Here is an 18,115-nt window from a genome sequence, read left to right on the forward strand (position 1 = left end):
AGAGACCACCAACACTGCCCACACCTGCCCACATCCCTGGCCCAAGAGGAAACTGTATAAGGCCTCTGGGCTCCCGTGGGGGAGGGCCCAGGAGCGGCAGGACCCCTGCCTGAGACACCACCGGAACCTGAAGGAAACAGACCGGATAAACAGTTCTCTGCACCCAAATCCGTGGGAGGGAGAGCTGAACCTTCAGAGAGGCAGACAAGCCTGGGAAACCAGAAGAGACTGCTCTCTGCACACACATCTCGGACGACAGAGGAAAAAGCCAAAGACCATCTGGAACCCTGGTGCACTGAAGCTCCCGGAAGGGGCGGCACAGGTCTTCCTGGTTGCTGCCGCTGCAGAGAGCCCGTGGGCAGCACCCCACGAGCGAACTTGAGCCTCGGGACCACAGGTAAGACCAAATTTTCTGCTGCAAGAAAGCTGCCTGGTGAACTCAAGACACAGGCCCACAGGAACAGCTGAAGACCTGTAGACAGGAAAAACTACACGCCCGAAAGCAGAACACTCTGTCCCCATAACTGACTGAAAGAGAGGAAAACAGGTCTACAGCACTCCTAACACACAGGCTTATAGGACAGTCTAGCCACTGACAGAAATAGCAGAACAAAGTAACACTAGAGATAAGCAGATGGTGAGAGGCAAGAGCAGGAACCCAAGCAACAGAAACCAAGACTAGATGGCATCATCGGAGCCCAATTCTCCCACCAAAACAAACATGGAATATCCAAACACACCAGAAAAGCAAGATCTAGTTTCAAAATCATATTTGATCATGATTCTGGAGGACTTCAAGAAAGACGTGAAGAACTCCCTTAGAGAACAAGTAGAAGCCTACAGAGAGGAATCGCAAAAATCCCTGAAAGAATTCCAGGAAAACACAATCAAACAGTTGAAGGAATTAAAAATGGAAATAGAAGCAATCAAGAAAGAACACATGGAAACAACCCTGGATATAGAAAACCAAAAGAAGAGACAAGGAGCTGTAGATACAAGCTTCACCAACAGAATACAAGAGATGGAAGAGAGAATCTCAGGAGCAGAAGATTCCATAGAAATCATTGACTCAACTGTCAAAGATAATGTAAAGCGGAAAAAGCTACTGGTCCAAAACATACAGGAAATCCAGGACTCAATGAGAAGATCAAACCTAAGGATAATAGGTATATCCCGCGGATCCCGGCCCAGAGCAGCTCTCTGCTCCCAGACCCGGTGAGAGAGAGACCCAACCGCCTGGTCAGGTGGGCACTCCTGAGGCTGCAGAGCGGAAGAGACCACCAACTCTGCTCACCCCTGCCCACATCCCTGGCCCAAGAGGAAACTGTATAAGGCCTCTGGGCTCCCGTGGGGGAGGGCCCAGGAGCGGCAGGACCCCTGTCCCTGAGACACCGCCGGAACCTGAAAGAAAGAGACCGGATAAACAGTTCTCTGCACCCAAATCCCGTGGGAGGGAGAGCTAAACCTTCAGAGAGGCAGACAAGCCTGGGAAACCAGAAGTGACTGCTCCCTGCACACACATCTCGGACGCCAGAGGAAAAAGCCAAAGACCATCTGGAACCCTGGTGCACTGAAGCTCCCGGAAGGGGCGGCACAGGTCTTCCTGGTTGCTGCCGCTGCAGAGAGCCCGTGGGGAGCACCCCATGAGCGAACCTGAGCCTCGGGACCACAGGTAAGACCAAATTTTCTGCTGCAAGAAAGCTGCCTGGTGAGCTTGGGACACAGGAAAGCAGAATTTCTCTAGAACCGGGCACGTTCTGTGTTTACCGGAAGTCCCACACCCGCGGATCCCGGCCCTCAGCAGCTCTCTGCTCCCAGACCCGGTGAGAGAGAGACTCAACCGCCTGGTCAGGTGGGTACTCCTGAGGCTGCAGAGCGGAAGAGACCACCAACTCTGCTCACCCCTGCCCACATCCCTGGCCCAAGAGGAAACTGTATAAGGCCTCTGGGCTCCCGTGGGGAAGGGCCCAGGAGCGGCAGGACCCCTGTGCCTGAGACACCGCTGGAACCTGAAAGAATCAGACCAGATAAACAGTTCTCTGCACCCAAATCCCGTGGGAGGGAGAGCTAAACCTTCAGAGAGGCAGACAAGCCTGGGAAACCAGAAGTGACTGCTCCCTGCACACACATCTCAGACGCCAGAGGAAAAAGCCAAAGACCATCTGGAACCCTGGTGCACTGAAGTCCCGGAAGGGGCGGCACAGGTCTTCCTGGTTGCTGCCGCTGCAGAGAGCCCGTGGGCAGCACCCCACGAGCGAACCTGAGCCTCGGGACCACAGGTAAGACCAAATTTTCTGCTGCAAGAAAGCTGCCTGGTGAACTCAAGACACAGGCCCACAGGAACAGCTGAAGACCTGTAGAGAGGAAAAACTACACGCCAGAAAGCAGAACACTCTGTCCCCATAACTGACTGAAAGAGAGGAAAACAGGTCTACAGCACTCCTGTCACACAGGCTTATAGGACAGTCTAGCCACTGTCAGAAATAGCAGAACAAAGTAACACTAGAGATAATCTGATGGCGAGAGGCAAGCGCAGGAACCCAAGCAACAGAAACCAAGACTACATGGCACCATCGGAGCCCAATTCTCCCATCAAAACAAACATGGAATATCCAAACACACCAGAAAAGCAAGATCTATTTTCAAAATCATATTTGATCATGATGCTGGAGGACTTCAAGAAAGACATGAAGAACTCCCTTAGAGAACAAGTAGAAGCCTACAGAGAGGAATCGCAAAAATCCCTGAAAGAATTACAGGAAAACACAATCAAACAGTTGAAGGAATTAAAAATGGAAATAGAAGCAATCAAGAAAGAACACATGGAAACAACCCTGGATATAGAAAACCAAAAGAACAGACAAGGAGCTGTAGATACAAGCCTCACCAACAGAATTCAAGAGATGGAAGAGAGAATCTCAGGAGCAGAAGATTCCATAGAAATCATTGACTCAACTGTCAAAGATAATGTAAAGCGGAAAAAGCTACTGGTCCAAAACATACAGGAAATCCAGGACTCAATGAGAAGATCAAACCTAAGGATAATAGGTATAGAAGAGAGTGAAGACTCCCAGCTCAAAGGACCAGTAAATATCTTCAACAAAATCATAGAAGAAAACTTCCCTAACATAAAAAAAGAGATACCCATAGACATACAAGAAGCCTACAGAACTCCAAATAGATTGGACCAGAAAAGAAACACCTCCTGTCACATAATTGTCAAAACACCAAACGCACAAAATAAAGAAAGAATATTAAAAGCAGTAAGGGAAAAAGGTCAAGTAACATATAAAGGGAGACCTATCAGAATCACACCAGACTTCTCGCCAGAAACTATGAAGGCCAGAAGATCCTGGACTGATGTCATACAGACCCTAAGAGAACACAAATGCCAGCCCAGGTTACTGTATCCAGCAAAACTCTCAATTAACATTGATGGAGAAACCAAGATATTCCATGACAAAACCAAATTTACACAATATCTTTCTACAAATCCAGCACTACAAAGGATAATAAATGGTAAAGCACAACATAAGGAGGGAAGCTATACCCTAGAAGAAGCAAGAAACTAATCGTCTTGGCAACAAAACAAAGAGAATGAAAGCACACAAACATAACCTCACATCCAAATATGAATATAAAGGGAAGTAATAAACACTATTCCTTAATATCTCTCAATATCAATGGCCTCAACTCCCCAATAAAAGACTTAGATTAACAAACTGGATACGCAATGAGGACCCTGCATTCTGCTGCCTACAGGAAACACACCTCAGAGACAAAGACAGACACTACCTCAGAGTGAAAGGCTGGAAAACAACTTTCCAAGCAAATGGTCAGAAGAAGCAAGCTTGAGTACCCATTCTAATATCAAATAAAATCAATTTCCAACTAAAAGTCATCAAAAAAGATAAAGAAGGACACTTCATATTCATCAAAGGAAAAATCCACCAAGATGAACTCTCAATACTAAATATCTATGCCCCAAATACAAGGGCACCTACATACGTAAAAGAAACCTTACTAAAGCTCAAAACACACATTGCACCTCACACAATAATAGTGGGAGACTTCAACACCCCACTCTCATCAATGGACAGATCATGGAAACAGAAATTAAACAGTGATGTCGACAGACTAAGAGAAGTCATGAGCCAAATGGACTTAACGGATATTTATAGAACATTCTATCCTAAAGCAAAAGGATATACCTTCTTCTCAGCTCCTCATGGTACTTTCTCCAAAATTGACCATATAATTGGTCAAAAAACGGGCCTCAACAGGTACAGAAAGATAGAGATAATCCCATGCGTGCTATCGGACCACCACGGCCTAAAACTGGTCTTCAATAACAATAAGGGAAGAATGCCCACATATACGTGGAAATTGAACAATGCTCTACTCAATGATAACCTGGTCAAGGAAGAAATAAAGAAAGAAATTAAAAACTTTTTAGAATTTAATGAAAATGAAGATACAACATACCCAAACTTATGGGACACAATGAAAGCTGTGCTAAGAGGAAAATTCATAGCGCTGAGTGCCTGCAGAAAGAAACAGGAAAGAGCATATGTCAGCAGCTTGACAGCACACCTAAAAGCTCTAGAACAAAAAGAAGCAAATACACCCAGGAGGAGTAGAAGGCAGGAAATAATCAAACTCAGAGCTGAAATCAACCAAGTAGAAACAAAAAGGACCATAGAAAGAATCAACAGAACCAAAAGTTGGTTCTTTGAGAAAATCAACAAGATAGATAAACCCTTAGCCAGACTAACGAGAGGACACAGAGAGTGCGTCCAAATTAACAAAATTAGAAATGAAAAGGGAGACATAACTACAGATTCAGAGGATGCAAAAAATCATCAGATCTTACTATAAAAACCTATATTCAACAAAATTTGAAAATCTTCAGGAAATGGACAATTTCCTAGACAGATACCAGGTATCGAAGTTAAATCAGGAACAGATAAACCAGTTAAACAACCCCATAACTCCTAAGGAAATAGAAGCAGTCATTAAAGGTCTTCCAACCAAAAAGAGCCCAAGTCCAGACGGGTTTAGTGCAGAATTCTATCAAACCTTCATAGAAGACCTCATACCAATATTATCCAAACTATTCCACAAAATTGAAACAGATGGAGCACTACCGAATTCCTTCTACGAAGCCACAATTACTCTTATACCTAAACCACACAAAGACACAACAAAGAAAGAGAACTTCAGAACAATTTCCCTTATGAATATCGACGCAAAAATACTCAATAAAATTCTGGCAAACCGAATTCAAGAGCACATCAAAACAATCATCCAACATGATCAAGTAGGCTTCATCCCAGGCATGCAGGGATGGTTTAATATACGGAAAACCATCAACGTGATCCATCATATAAACAAACTGAAAGAACAAAACCACATGATCATTTCATTAGATGCTGAGAAAGCATTTGACAAAATTCAACACCCCTTCATGATAAAAGTCCTGGAAAGAATAGGAATTCAAGGCCCATACCTAAACATAGTAAAAGCCATATACAGCAAACCAGTTGCTAACATTAAACTAAATGGAGAGAAACTTGAAGCAATCCCACTAAAATCAGGGACTAGACAAGGCTGCCCACTCTCTCCCTACTTATTCAATATAGTTCTTGAAGTTCTAGCCAGAGCAATCAGACAACAAAAGGAGATCAAGGGGATACAGATCGGAAAAGAAGAAGTCAAAATATCACTATTTGCAGATGACATGATAGTATATTTAAGTGATCCAAAAGTTCCACCAGAGAACTACTAAAGCTGATAAACAACTTCAGCAAAGTGGCTGGGTATAAAATTAACTCAAATAAATCAGTTGCCTTCCTCTATACAAAAGAGAAATAAGCCGAGAAAGAAATTAGGGAAACGACACCCTTCATAATAGACCCAAATAATATAAAGTACCTCGGTGTGACTTTAACCAACCAAGTAAAAGATCTGTACAATAAGAACTTCAAGACACTGAGGAAAGAAATTGAAGAAGACCTCAGAAGATGGAAAGATCTCCCATGCTCATGGATTGGCAGGATTAATATAGTAAAAATGGCCATTTTACCAAAAGCAATCTACAGATTCAATGCAATCCCCATCAAAATACCAATCCAATTCTTCAAAGACTTAGAACAATTTGCAAATTCATCTGGAATAACAAAAAACCCAGGATAGCTAAAGCTATCCTCAACAATAAAAGGACTTCAGGGGGAATCACTATCCCTGAACTCAAGCAGTATTACAGAGCAATAGTGATAAAAACTGCATGGTATTGGTACAGAGACAGACAGATAGACCAATGGAATAGAATTGAAGACCCAGAAATGAACCCACACACCTATGGTCACTTGATTTTGACAAAGGAGCCAAAACCATCCAATGGAAAAAAGAGAGCATTTTCAGCAAATGGTGCTGGTTCAACTGGAGGGCAACATGTAGAAGAATGCAGATCGATCCATGCTTATCACCCTGTACAAAGCTTAAGTCCAAGTGGATCAAGGACCTCCACATCAAACCAGACACACTCAAACTAATAGAAGAAAAACTAGGGAAGCATCTGGAACACATGGGCACTGGAAAAAATTTCCTGAACAAAACACCAATGGCTTATGCTCTAAGATCAAGAATCGACAAATGGGATCTCATAAAACTGCAAAGCTTCTGTAAGGCAAAGGACACGGTGGTTAGGACAAAACGGCAACCAACAGATTGGGAAAAGATCTTTACCAATCCTACAACAGATAGAGGCCTTATATCCAAAATATACAAAGAACTCAAGAAGTTAGACCGCAGGGAAACAAATAACCCTATTAAAAAATGGGGTTCAGAGCTAAACAAAGAATTCACAGCTGAGGAATGCCGAATGGCTGAGAAACACCTAAAGAAATGTTCAACATCTTTAGTCATAAGGGAAATGCAAATCAAAACAACCCTGAGATTTCACCTCACACCAGTGAGAAGGGCTAAGATCAAAAACTCAGGTGACAGCAGATGCTGGCGAGGATGTGGAGAAAGAGGAACACTCCTCCATTGTTGGTGGGATTGCAGACTGGTACAACCATTCTGGAAATCGGTCTGGAGGATCCTCAGAAAATTGGACATTGAACTGCCTGAGGATCCAGCTATACCTCTCTTGGGCATATACCCAAAAGATGCCCCAACATATAAAAAAGACACGTGGTGAGAGAGAGAGACCCAACCGCCTGGTCAGGTGGGCACTCCTGAGGCTGCAGAGCGGAAGAGACCACCAACCCTGCTCACCCCTGCCCACATCCCTGGCCCAAGCGGAAACTGTATAAGGCCTCTGGGCTCCCGTGGGGGAGGGCCCAGGAGCGGCAGGACCCCTGCCTGAGACACCGCCGGAACCTGAAAGAAACAGACCAGATAAACAGTTCTCTGCACCCAAATCCCGTGGGAGGGAGAGCTGAACCTTCAGAGAGGCAGACAAGCCTGGGAAACCAGAAGAGACTGCTCTCTGCGCACACATCTCGGATGCCAGAGGAAAAAGCCAAAGACCATCTGAAACCCTGGTGCACTGAGCTCCCGGAAGGGGCGGCACAGGTCTTCCTGGTTGCTGCCGCTGCAGAGAGCCCGTGGGCAGCACCCCACGAGCGAACTTGAGCCTCGGGACCACAGGTAAGACCAAATTTTCTGCTGCAAGAAAGCTGCCTGGTGAACTCAAGACACAGGCCCACAGGAACAGCTGAAGACCTGTAGACAGGAAAAACTACACGCCCGAAAGCAGAACACTCTGTCCCCATAACTGACTGAAAGAGAGGAAAACAGGTCTACAGCACTCCTGACACACAGGCTTATAGGACAGTCTAGCCACTGTCAGAAATAGCAGAACAAAGTAACACTTGAGATAATCGGATGGCGAGAGGCAAGCGCAGGAACCCAAGCAACAGAAACCAAGACTACATGGCACCATCGGAGCCCAATTCTCCCATCTAAACAAACATGGAATATCCAAACACGCCAGAAAAGCAAGATCTAGTTTCAAAATCATTTTTGATCATGATGCTGGAGGACTTCAAGAAAGACATAAAGAACTCCCTTAGAGAACAAGTAGAAGCCTAAAGAGAGGAATCGCAAAAATGCCTGAAAGAATTCCAGGAAAACATAAATAAACAAGTAGAAGCCCATAGAGAGGAGACACAAAAATCCCTGAAAGAATTCCAGGAAAACACAATCAAACAGTTGAAGGAATAAAAATGGAAATAGAAGCAATCAAGAAAGAACACATGGAAACAACCCTGGATATAGAAAACCAAAAGAAGAGACAAGGAGCTGTAGATACAAGCTTCACCAACAGAATACAAGAGATGGAAGAGAGAATCTCAGGAGCAGAAGATTCCATAGAAATCATTGACTCAACTGTCAAAGATAATGTAAAGCGGAAAAAGCTACTGGTCCAAAACATACAGGAAATCCAGGACTCAATGAGAAGATCAAACCTAAGGATAATAGGTATAGAAGAGAGTGAAGACTCCCAGCTCAAAGGACCAGTAAATATCTTCAACAAAATAATAGAAGAAAACTTCCCTAACCTAAAAAAAGAGATACCCATAGACATACAAGAAGCCTACAGAACTCCAAATAGATTGGACCAGAAAAGAAACACCTCCCGTCACATAATTGTCAAAACACCAAACGCACAAAATAAAGAAAGAATATTAAAAGCAGTAAGGGAAAAAGGTCAAGTAACATATAAAGGCAGACCTATCAGAATCACACCACACTTCTCTCCAGAAACTATGAAGGCCAGAAGATCCTGGACTGATGTCATACAGACCCTAAGAGAACACAAATGCCAGCCCAGGTTACTGTATCCAGCAAAACTCTCAATTAACATAGATGGAGAAACCAAGATATTCCATGACAAAACCAAATTTATACAATATCTTTCTTCAAATCCAGCACTACAAAGGATAATAAATGGTAAAGCCCAACATAAGGAGGCAAGCTATACCCTAGAAGAAGCAAGAAACTAATCGTCTTGGCAACAAAACAAAGAGAATGAAAGCACACAAACATAACCTCACTTCCAAATATGAATTTAACGGGAAGCAATAATCACTATTCCTTAATATCTCTCAATATCAATGGCCTCAACTCCCCAATAAAAGACATAGATTAACAAACTGGATACGCAATGAGGACCCTGCATTCTGCTGCCTACAGGAAACACACCTCAGAGACAAAGACAGACACTACCTCAGAGTGAAAGGCTGGAAAACAACTTTCCAAGCAAATGGTCAGAAGAAGCAAGCTGGAGTAGCCAGTCTAATATCAAATAAAATCAATTTTCAACTAAAAGTAATCAAAAAAGATAAGGAAGGACACTTCATATTCATCAAAGGAAAAATCCACCAAGATGAAGTCTCAATCCTAAATATCTATGCCCCAAATACAAGGGCACCTACATATGTAAAAGAAACCTTACTAAAGCTCAAAACACACATTGCACCTCACACAATAATAGTGGGAGATTTCAACACCCCACTCTCATCAATGAACAGGTCATGGAAACAGAAATTAAACAGAGATGTAGACAGACTAAGAGAAGTCATGAGCCAAATGGACTTAACGGATAGTTATAGAACATTCTATCCTAAAGCAAAAGGATATAACTTCTTCTCAGCTCCTCATGGTACTTTCTCCAAAATTGACCATATAATTGGTCAAAAAACGGGCCTCAACAGGTACAGAAAGATAGAGATAATCCCATGCGTGCTATCAGACCACCACGGCCTAAAACTGGTCTTCAATAACAATCAAAGAAGAATGCCCACATATACTTGGAAATTGAACAATGCTCTACTCAATGATAACCTGGTCAAGGAAGAAATAAAGAAAGAAATTAAAAACTTTTTAGAATTTAATGAAAATAAAGGTACAACATACCCAAACTTATGGGACACAATGAAAGCTGTGCTAAGAGGAAAACTCATAACGCTGAGTGCCTGCAGAAAGAAACAGGAAAGAGCATATGTCAGCAGCTTGACAGCACACCTAAAAGCTCTAGAACAAAAAGAAGCAAATACACCCAGGAGGAGTAGAAGGCAGGAAATAATCAAACTCAGAGCTGAAATCAACCAAGTAGAAACAAAAAGGACCATAGAAAGAATCAACAGATCCAAAAGTTGGTTCTTTGAGAAAATCAACAAGATAGATAAACCCTTAGCCAGACTAACGAGAGGACACAGAGAGTGCGTCCAAATTAACAAAATCAGAAATGAAAAGGGAGACATAACTACAGATTCAGAGGAAATTCAAAAAATCATCAGATCTTACTATAAAAACCTATATTCAACAAAACTTGAAAATCTTCAGGAAATGGACAATTGCCTAGACAGATACCAGGTATCGAAGTTAAATCAGGAACAGATAAACCAGTTAAACAACCCCATAACTCCTAAGGAAATAGAAGCAGTCATTAAAGGACTCCCAACCAAAAAGAGCCCAGGTCCAGACGGGTTTAGTGCAGAATTCTATCAAACCTTCATAGAATACCTCATACCAATATTATCCAAAATATTCCAAAAAATTGAAACAGATGGAGCCCTACCGTATTCCTTCTACGAAGCCACAATTACTCTTATACCTAAACCACACAAAGACCCAACAAAGAAAGAGAACTTCAGACCAATTTCCCTTATGAATATCGACACAAAAATACTCAATAAAATTCTGGCAAACCGAATTCAAGAGCACATCAAAACAATCATCCACGATGATCAAGTAGGCTTCATCCCAGGCATGCAGGGATGGTCTAATATACGGAAAACCATCAACGTGATCCATCATATAAACAAACTGAAAGAACAGAAGCACATGATCATTTCATTAGATGCTGAGAAAGCATTTGACAAAATTCAACACCCCTTCATGATAAAAGTCCTGGAAAGAATAGGAATTCAAGGCCCATACCTAAACATAGTAAAAGCCATATACAGCAAACCAGTTGCTAACATTAAACTAAATGGAAAGAAACTTGAAGCAATCCCACTAAAATCCGGGACTAGACAAGGCTGCCCACTCTCTCCCTACTTATTCAATATAGTTCTTGAAGTTCTAGCCAGAGTAATCAGACAACAAAAGGAGATCAAGGGGATACAGATTGGAAAAGAAGAGGTCAAAATATCACTATTTGCAGACGACATGATAGTATATTTAAGTGATCCCAAAAGTTCCACCAGAGAACTACTAAAGCTGATAAACAACTTCAGCAAAGTGGCTGGGTATAAAATTAACTCAAATAAATCAGTTGCCTTCCTCTATACAAAGGGGAAACAAGCCGAGAAAGAAATTAGGGAAACGACCCCCTTCATAATGGACCCAAATAATATAAAGTACCTCGGTGTGACTTTAACCAAGCAAGTAAAAATCTGTACAATAAGAACTTCAAGACACTGAGGAAAGAAATTGAAGAAGACCTCAGAAGATGGAAAGATCTCCCATGCTCATGGATTGGCAGGATTAATATAGTAAAAATGGCCATTTTACCAAAAGCAATCTACAGATTCAATGCAATCCCCATCAAAATACCAATCCAATTCTTCAAAGAGTTAGACAGAACAATTTGCAAATTCATCTGGAATAACAAAAAACCCAGGATAGCTAAAGCTATCCTCAACAATAAAAGGACTTCAGGGGGAATCACTATCCCTGAACTCAAGCAGTATTACAGAGCAATAGTGATAAAAACTGCATGGTATTGGTACAGAGACAGACAGATAGACCAATGGAATAGAATTGAAGACCCAGAAATGAACCCACACACCTATGGTCACTTGATTTTTGACAAAGGAGCCAAAACCATCCAATGGAAAAAAGATAGCATTTTCAGCAAATGGTGCTGGTTCAACTGGAGGGCAACATGTAGAAGAATGCTGATCGATCCATGCTTATCACCCTGTACAAAGCTTAAGTCCAAGTGGATCAAGGACCTCCACATCAAGCCAGACACACTCAAACTAATAGAAGAAAAACTAGGGAAGCATCTGGAACACATGGGCACTGGAAAAAATTTCCTAAACAAAACACCAATGGCTTATGCTCTAAGATCAAGAATCGACAAATGGGATCTCATAAAACTGCAAAGCTTCTGTAAGGCAAAGGACACGGTGGTTAGGACAAAACGGCAACCAACAGATTGGGAAAAGATCTTTACCAATCCTACAACAGATAGAGGCCTTATATCCAAAATATACAAAGAACTCAAGAAGTTAGACCGCAGGGAAACAAAAAACCCTATTAAAAAATGGGGTTCAGAGCTAAACAAAGAATTCACAGCTGAAGAATGCCGAATGGCTGAGAAACACCTAAAGAAATGTTCAACATCTTTAGTCATAAGGGAAATGCAAATCAAAACAACCCTGAGATTTCACCTCACACCAGTGAGAATGGCTAAGATCAAAAACTCAAGTGACAGCAGATGCTGGCGAGGATGTGGAGGAAGAGGAACACTCCTCCATTGTTGGTGGGATTGCAGACTGGTAAAACCATTCTGGAAATCAGTCTGGAGGTTGCTCAGAAAATTGGACATTGAACTGCCTGAGGATCCAGCTATACCTCTCTTGGGCATATACCCAAAAGATTCCTCAACATATAAAAGAGACATGTGCTCCACTATGTTCATCACAGCCTTATTTATAATAGCCAGAAACTGGAAAGAACCCAGATGCCCTTCAACAGAGGAATGGATACAGTAAATGTGGTACATCTACACAATGGAATATTACTCAGCTATCAAAAACAACGAGTTTATGAAATTCGTAGGCAAATGGTTGGAACTGGAAAATATCATCCTGAGTGAGCTAACCCAATCACAGAAAGACATACATGGTATGCACTCATTGATAAGTGGCTATTAGCCCAAATGCTTGAATTACCCTAGATCCCTAGAACAAACGAAACTCAAGACGGATGATCAAAATGTGAATGCTTCACTCCTTCTTTAAATGAGGAAAAAGAATACCCTTGGCAGGGAAGGGAGAGGCAAAGATTAAAACAGAGACTGAAGGAACACCCATTCAGAGCCTGCCCCACATGTGGCCCATACATATACAGCCACCCAATTAGACAAGATGGATGAAGCAAAGAAGTGCAGACCGACAGGAGCCGGATGTAGATCTCTCCTGAGAGACACAGCCAGAATACAGCAAATACAGAGGCGAATGCCAGCAGCAAACCACTGAACTGAGAATAGGTCCCCCGTTGAAGGAATCAGAGAAAGAACTGGAAGAGCTTGAAGGGGCTCGAGACCCCAAAAGTACAACAATGTCAAGCAACCAGAGCTTCCAGGGACTAAGCCACTACCTAAAGACTATACATGGACTGACCCTGGCCTCTGACCTCATAGGTAGCAATGAATATCCTAGTAAGAGCACCAGTGGAAGGGGAAGCCCTGGGTCCTGCTAAGACTGAACCCCCAGTGAACTAGACTATGGGGGGAGAGCGGCAATGGGGGAGGGTTGGGAGGGGAACACCCATAAGGAAGGGGAGGGGGGAGGGGGATGTTTGTCCGGAAACCGGGAAAGGGAATAACACTTGAAATGTATATAAGAAATACTCAAGTTAATAAAAAAAAAAAAAGACACGTGCTCCACTATGTTCATTGCAGCCTTATTTATAATAGCCAGAAGCTGGAAAGAACCCAGATGCCCTTCAACAGAGGAATGGATACAGAAAATGTGGTACATCTACACAATGGAATATTACTCAGCTATCAAAAACAACGACTTTATGAAATTCGTAGGCAAATGGTTGGAACTGGAAAATATCATCCTAAGTGAGCTAACCCAATCACAGAAAGACATACATGGTATGCACTCATTGATAAGTGGCTATTAGCCCAAATGCTTGAATTACCCTAGATGCCTAGAACAAATGAAACTCAAGACGGATGATCAAAATGTGAATGCTTCACTCCTTCTTTAAAAGGGGAACAAGAATACCCTTGGCAGGGAAGAGAGAGGCAAAGATTAAAACAGAGACAGAAGGAGCACCCATTCAGAGCCTGCCCCACATGTGGCCCATACATATACAGCCACCCAATTAGAGAAGATGGATGAAGCAAAGAAGTGCAGACCAACAGGAGCCGGATATAGATCGCTCCTGAGAGACACAGCCAGAATACAGCAAATACAGAGGCGAATGCCAGCAGCAAACCACTGAACTGAGAATAGGACCCCGTTGAAGGAATCAGAGAAAGAACTGGAAGATCTTGAAGGGGCTCGAGACCCCATATGTACAACAATGCTAAGCAACCAGAGCTTCCAGGGACTAAGCCACTACCTAAAGACTATACATGGACTGACCCTGGACTCTGACCTCATAGGTAGCAATGAATATCCTAGTAAGAGCACCAGTGGAAGGAGAAGCCCTGGATCCTGCTAAGACTGAACCCTCAGTGAACTAGACTGGTGGGGGGAGGGCGGCAATGGGGGGAGGGTCGGGAGGGGAACACCCATAAGGAAGGGGAGGGGGGAGAGGGATGTTTGCCCGGATACTGGGAAAGGGAATAACACTTGAAATGTATATAAGAAATACTCCAGTTAATAAAAAAAAAAAAACCAAGAAGGTCACTTAAATTACAAAACAAAGTGAAAATTCCTCCAAGCAGCCAAAATACATTCTGCAAACCACAGACACTGAAGAAACACAATCCCCTGCACCAGTGTGTATTCACAGCAGTTTCTGAGTCCCAGTTACTTTCTCTGTGCCTGGAGTTCACTTTTGCACTCTGAACTCTTACTTGTGGCATGAGTCAAACAGAAAGATATACCTGATTTTCATGTGCCAATGAAAAGCAACAAAGACAGTATAAATACCTTAGCCAGAATCAGGCTATTCTATTCCATCCTTCTTCACTGTCATCATGGTCATTTGTCTTAAATGGGAAAGGATAATGACAAAGTTCAGCCAATCTGGACTGTAGCATTGCACATTTGTGAAATATGTTACATGTAAATTAGCTGACACAAGAATTTGTATTCCAGACTGGAGAGATGGCTCAATGGTTAAGAGCACTGACTGCTCTTCCAAAGGTCCTGAGTTCAAGTCCCAGCAACCACATGGTGGCTTACGATCATCTGTAATGGGATCTGATGTCCTCTTCTGGTGTGTCTGAAACAGTGTATTAATATACATAAAATAAATATTTTTTAAAAAAGAATTTGCATTCCTTTTTAGCCAAGGCCACCTAATGATCAGACTGTAATGACTAATGGAAGAAATATTCATTTCTCTTTCTGTACCTAAAAGGCAAAATCAGTAACTAGGAGCAAGTGTAGGCATTTTATTACAATGTCACACTAATTCTCTTGCTTTAAATGACTCAGCTTCTAAGGAGAACACATGTGGTTTATGCTTAGCAACAGAGGGAGGTTCAAAACACAGAACCTCGTAATTGCCTCATTTCAGCAGAAGTGAAGCTTTTCTGCAGTGTGACTGAGGGCTTCCTTTAGCAACGAAGTCTAGCAATTTACAAAAATCAAGAAACATCTACCAAGGTAGGACACCTAGGCAAACAAAAAAGCTAAAAGGAACCATCCCTTCACCACTGACTACCTCTGTATTGGCTCCAAGAAGCAGTAAGGGCTTCTTGTCTTTAAAACAATTTTTCCTAGTTTTCAAGAGAAAAGATATATGCATTTCAACACAGAGTTTTTATGCCTCCCTATCTACAACGAAACTGAGGACAAAAAAAAAAGCCCTTCTGTTTTCTTTTAATATGAACATCACTATGGTTAAATCTACTGCTTTGGCAGGGCCAGGATAATGGGCAGGCAAAGAGGCCATATTCTGATTGAGTGAATTCAACATGATTGCAACTGAGACCTGAATGAGGACCTGTGAAGGAACGCAGCTCTTAAGATTCTCCCAGGAAAATAACTATCAAACTGGTAACTAGAATATATAATTAACCACTCAGTCAGGTCACATATAAGAGAAAGGGGTTATGCAATGAAATAACACTTTGTCAAATCACTAGCATGTTCTGAAAGAAAGGAACAAGAAAAGGCAGTCGATCCAGTAGAAATCTGACTTTTAATGTGAATTTACTGTATAACCATCAGGCTTGAACAAGATATAGACTCGCTCTTTGCCTCAGTTACTCTATCTGAAAATCAAGAAGGAAAGTATGGACTAGAAATTGAAAATCCTTTTGGGTCCTAATAGTCTAAGCTGTATGAATTAACTGAAATATTAAAGTGTATGAATAGCACTACCTTCCCAACAAAGGTTAGCATGTGTATACTTTTATGCACCTTGAGAAAATAGAGCTTCCAGTTTCTGCCTGCACCCAGAACTGATCCATTCTCACAGTTCTTTCTACCAAAATCCTGTGGGGGAGAGAGCAGGATTCTAGCAGCAGTCAGGGGCAGGAACTGAAAGACAGTCACCAGGAGGTCTGACACACCTGAGAACAGAGGTAAGACAATCACTTCTGCTCTAAGAAACCTGCCTGGATCCCTCAGGGCATGAAGACCCAGGAGCACTCTCGGACAGGACCCTTCCTGTTTCTGCCTGCCCCCAGAGGTGACCTGGTCCAACAAAAGCTCTCTGTACCTAGATCCTCCAGTCTCCAGGAGTGCTGACACACAGGCCACTCTCAATACCAGCTAACACCAGAGACAACCAGGTGGCAAGAGGCAAGCACTGTTGTGGTTTGCCCTGGAGTTATCTGTATTTTGATGCTAATTCCACTGTCCCAAGGACACCTGCCTAGCCAGGTACTCAGGACTCAGGTGACTTCACCAGAACCTTTGCAAAATACAGGTGAAGGCCAGTACAGGATAGAATGAGGCCTGTCATTGGATGAGAAGGAAGGATGGGCAGGAGAAAAGTTTGAGGGAAGAGCAGGAGAGAGGGAGAGAAGTGGCGGAGGCAACATGGAAGCTGATATTAAGATTCCATGCAGTACCTTTGCAAGTTGTTATGAATGTTCTTAAGGAATGGATGTGTACAGGGCTTTGTATGTTTAGGTGGACAATTATATCTTATCAATTGGATCAAAAGTTATTCTGTGTGTGGGATTTCATGTAATGATTTAAGTGTAAGAAAATGTGCTGTGGCTAGAGACACTGAGCTGCCAGGGAACTGGGATGTGTGCTTCTGGCAAGATATCTACCAGATATTGTGGGGCACTGTGGTGCTGGATCTAGTAGGGGATAAAAGACAGCATTTTATTTTTTATAATTTTACAACAACAAGGCACAAGAACCTAACCAACAGAAACCAAGACTACTTGGCATCATCAGAGCCCAGTTCTCTCACCAAAGCAAACACTGGATATCCCAACACACCAGAAAATCGAGATTTAGATTTAAAATCATATCTCATGATGATGATAGAGGACTTTAAGGACATAAATAACTCCCTCAAAGAAATTCTGGACAACACAGGTAAACAAGTAGAAGCCCTTAAAGAGGAAACACAAAATTCTTTAAGAATTACAGGAAAACACAACCATACAGTTGAAGGAATTGAACAAAACAATCCAGGATCTAAAAATGGAAATAGAAACAACAAACAAATCATAAAGGAAGACAACCCTGAAGATAGAAAACCTAGGAAAGAGATTAGGAGTCATAGACATAAGCCTCATCAACAGGATACAGACATAGAAGACAGAATCCCAGGGGCAGAAGATACCATAAAAAACATTGACACAACCATCAAAGAAAATGTAAAACACAAAATGCTCCTAACCAAAAACATCCAGGAAATCCAGGACACAATGAGACGATCAAACTTAAGGACTTATAGGTATAGAAGAGAGTTAAGATTCCCACCTTAAAGGACCAGTAAATATCTTCAACAAAATTATATAAGGAAATTCACTAATCGAAAAAATGACTTTATGAAATTCATAGGCAAATGGATGGAACTGGAAAATATCATCCTGAGTGAAGTAACCCAATCACAGAAAAACACACATGGTATGCACTCATAGATAAGTGGCTATTAGCCCAAATGCTTGAATTGCCCTAGATGCACAGAACACATGAAACTCAAGAAGGATGACCAAAATGTGAATGCTTCACTCCTTCTTTCCCTTGGGAGGGAATAGAGAGGCAAAGTT

This window comes from Rattus norvegicus, chromosome X (genome assembly GCF_021556685.1).
Source record: "Rattus norvegicus strain SHRSP/BbbUtx chromosome X, alternate assembly SHRSP_T2T, whole genome shotgun sequence".
In the NCBI taxonomy this organism is placed as follows: domain Eukaryota; kingdom Metazoa; phylum Chordata; class Mammalia; order Rodentia; family Muridae; genus Rattus; species Rattus norvegicus.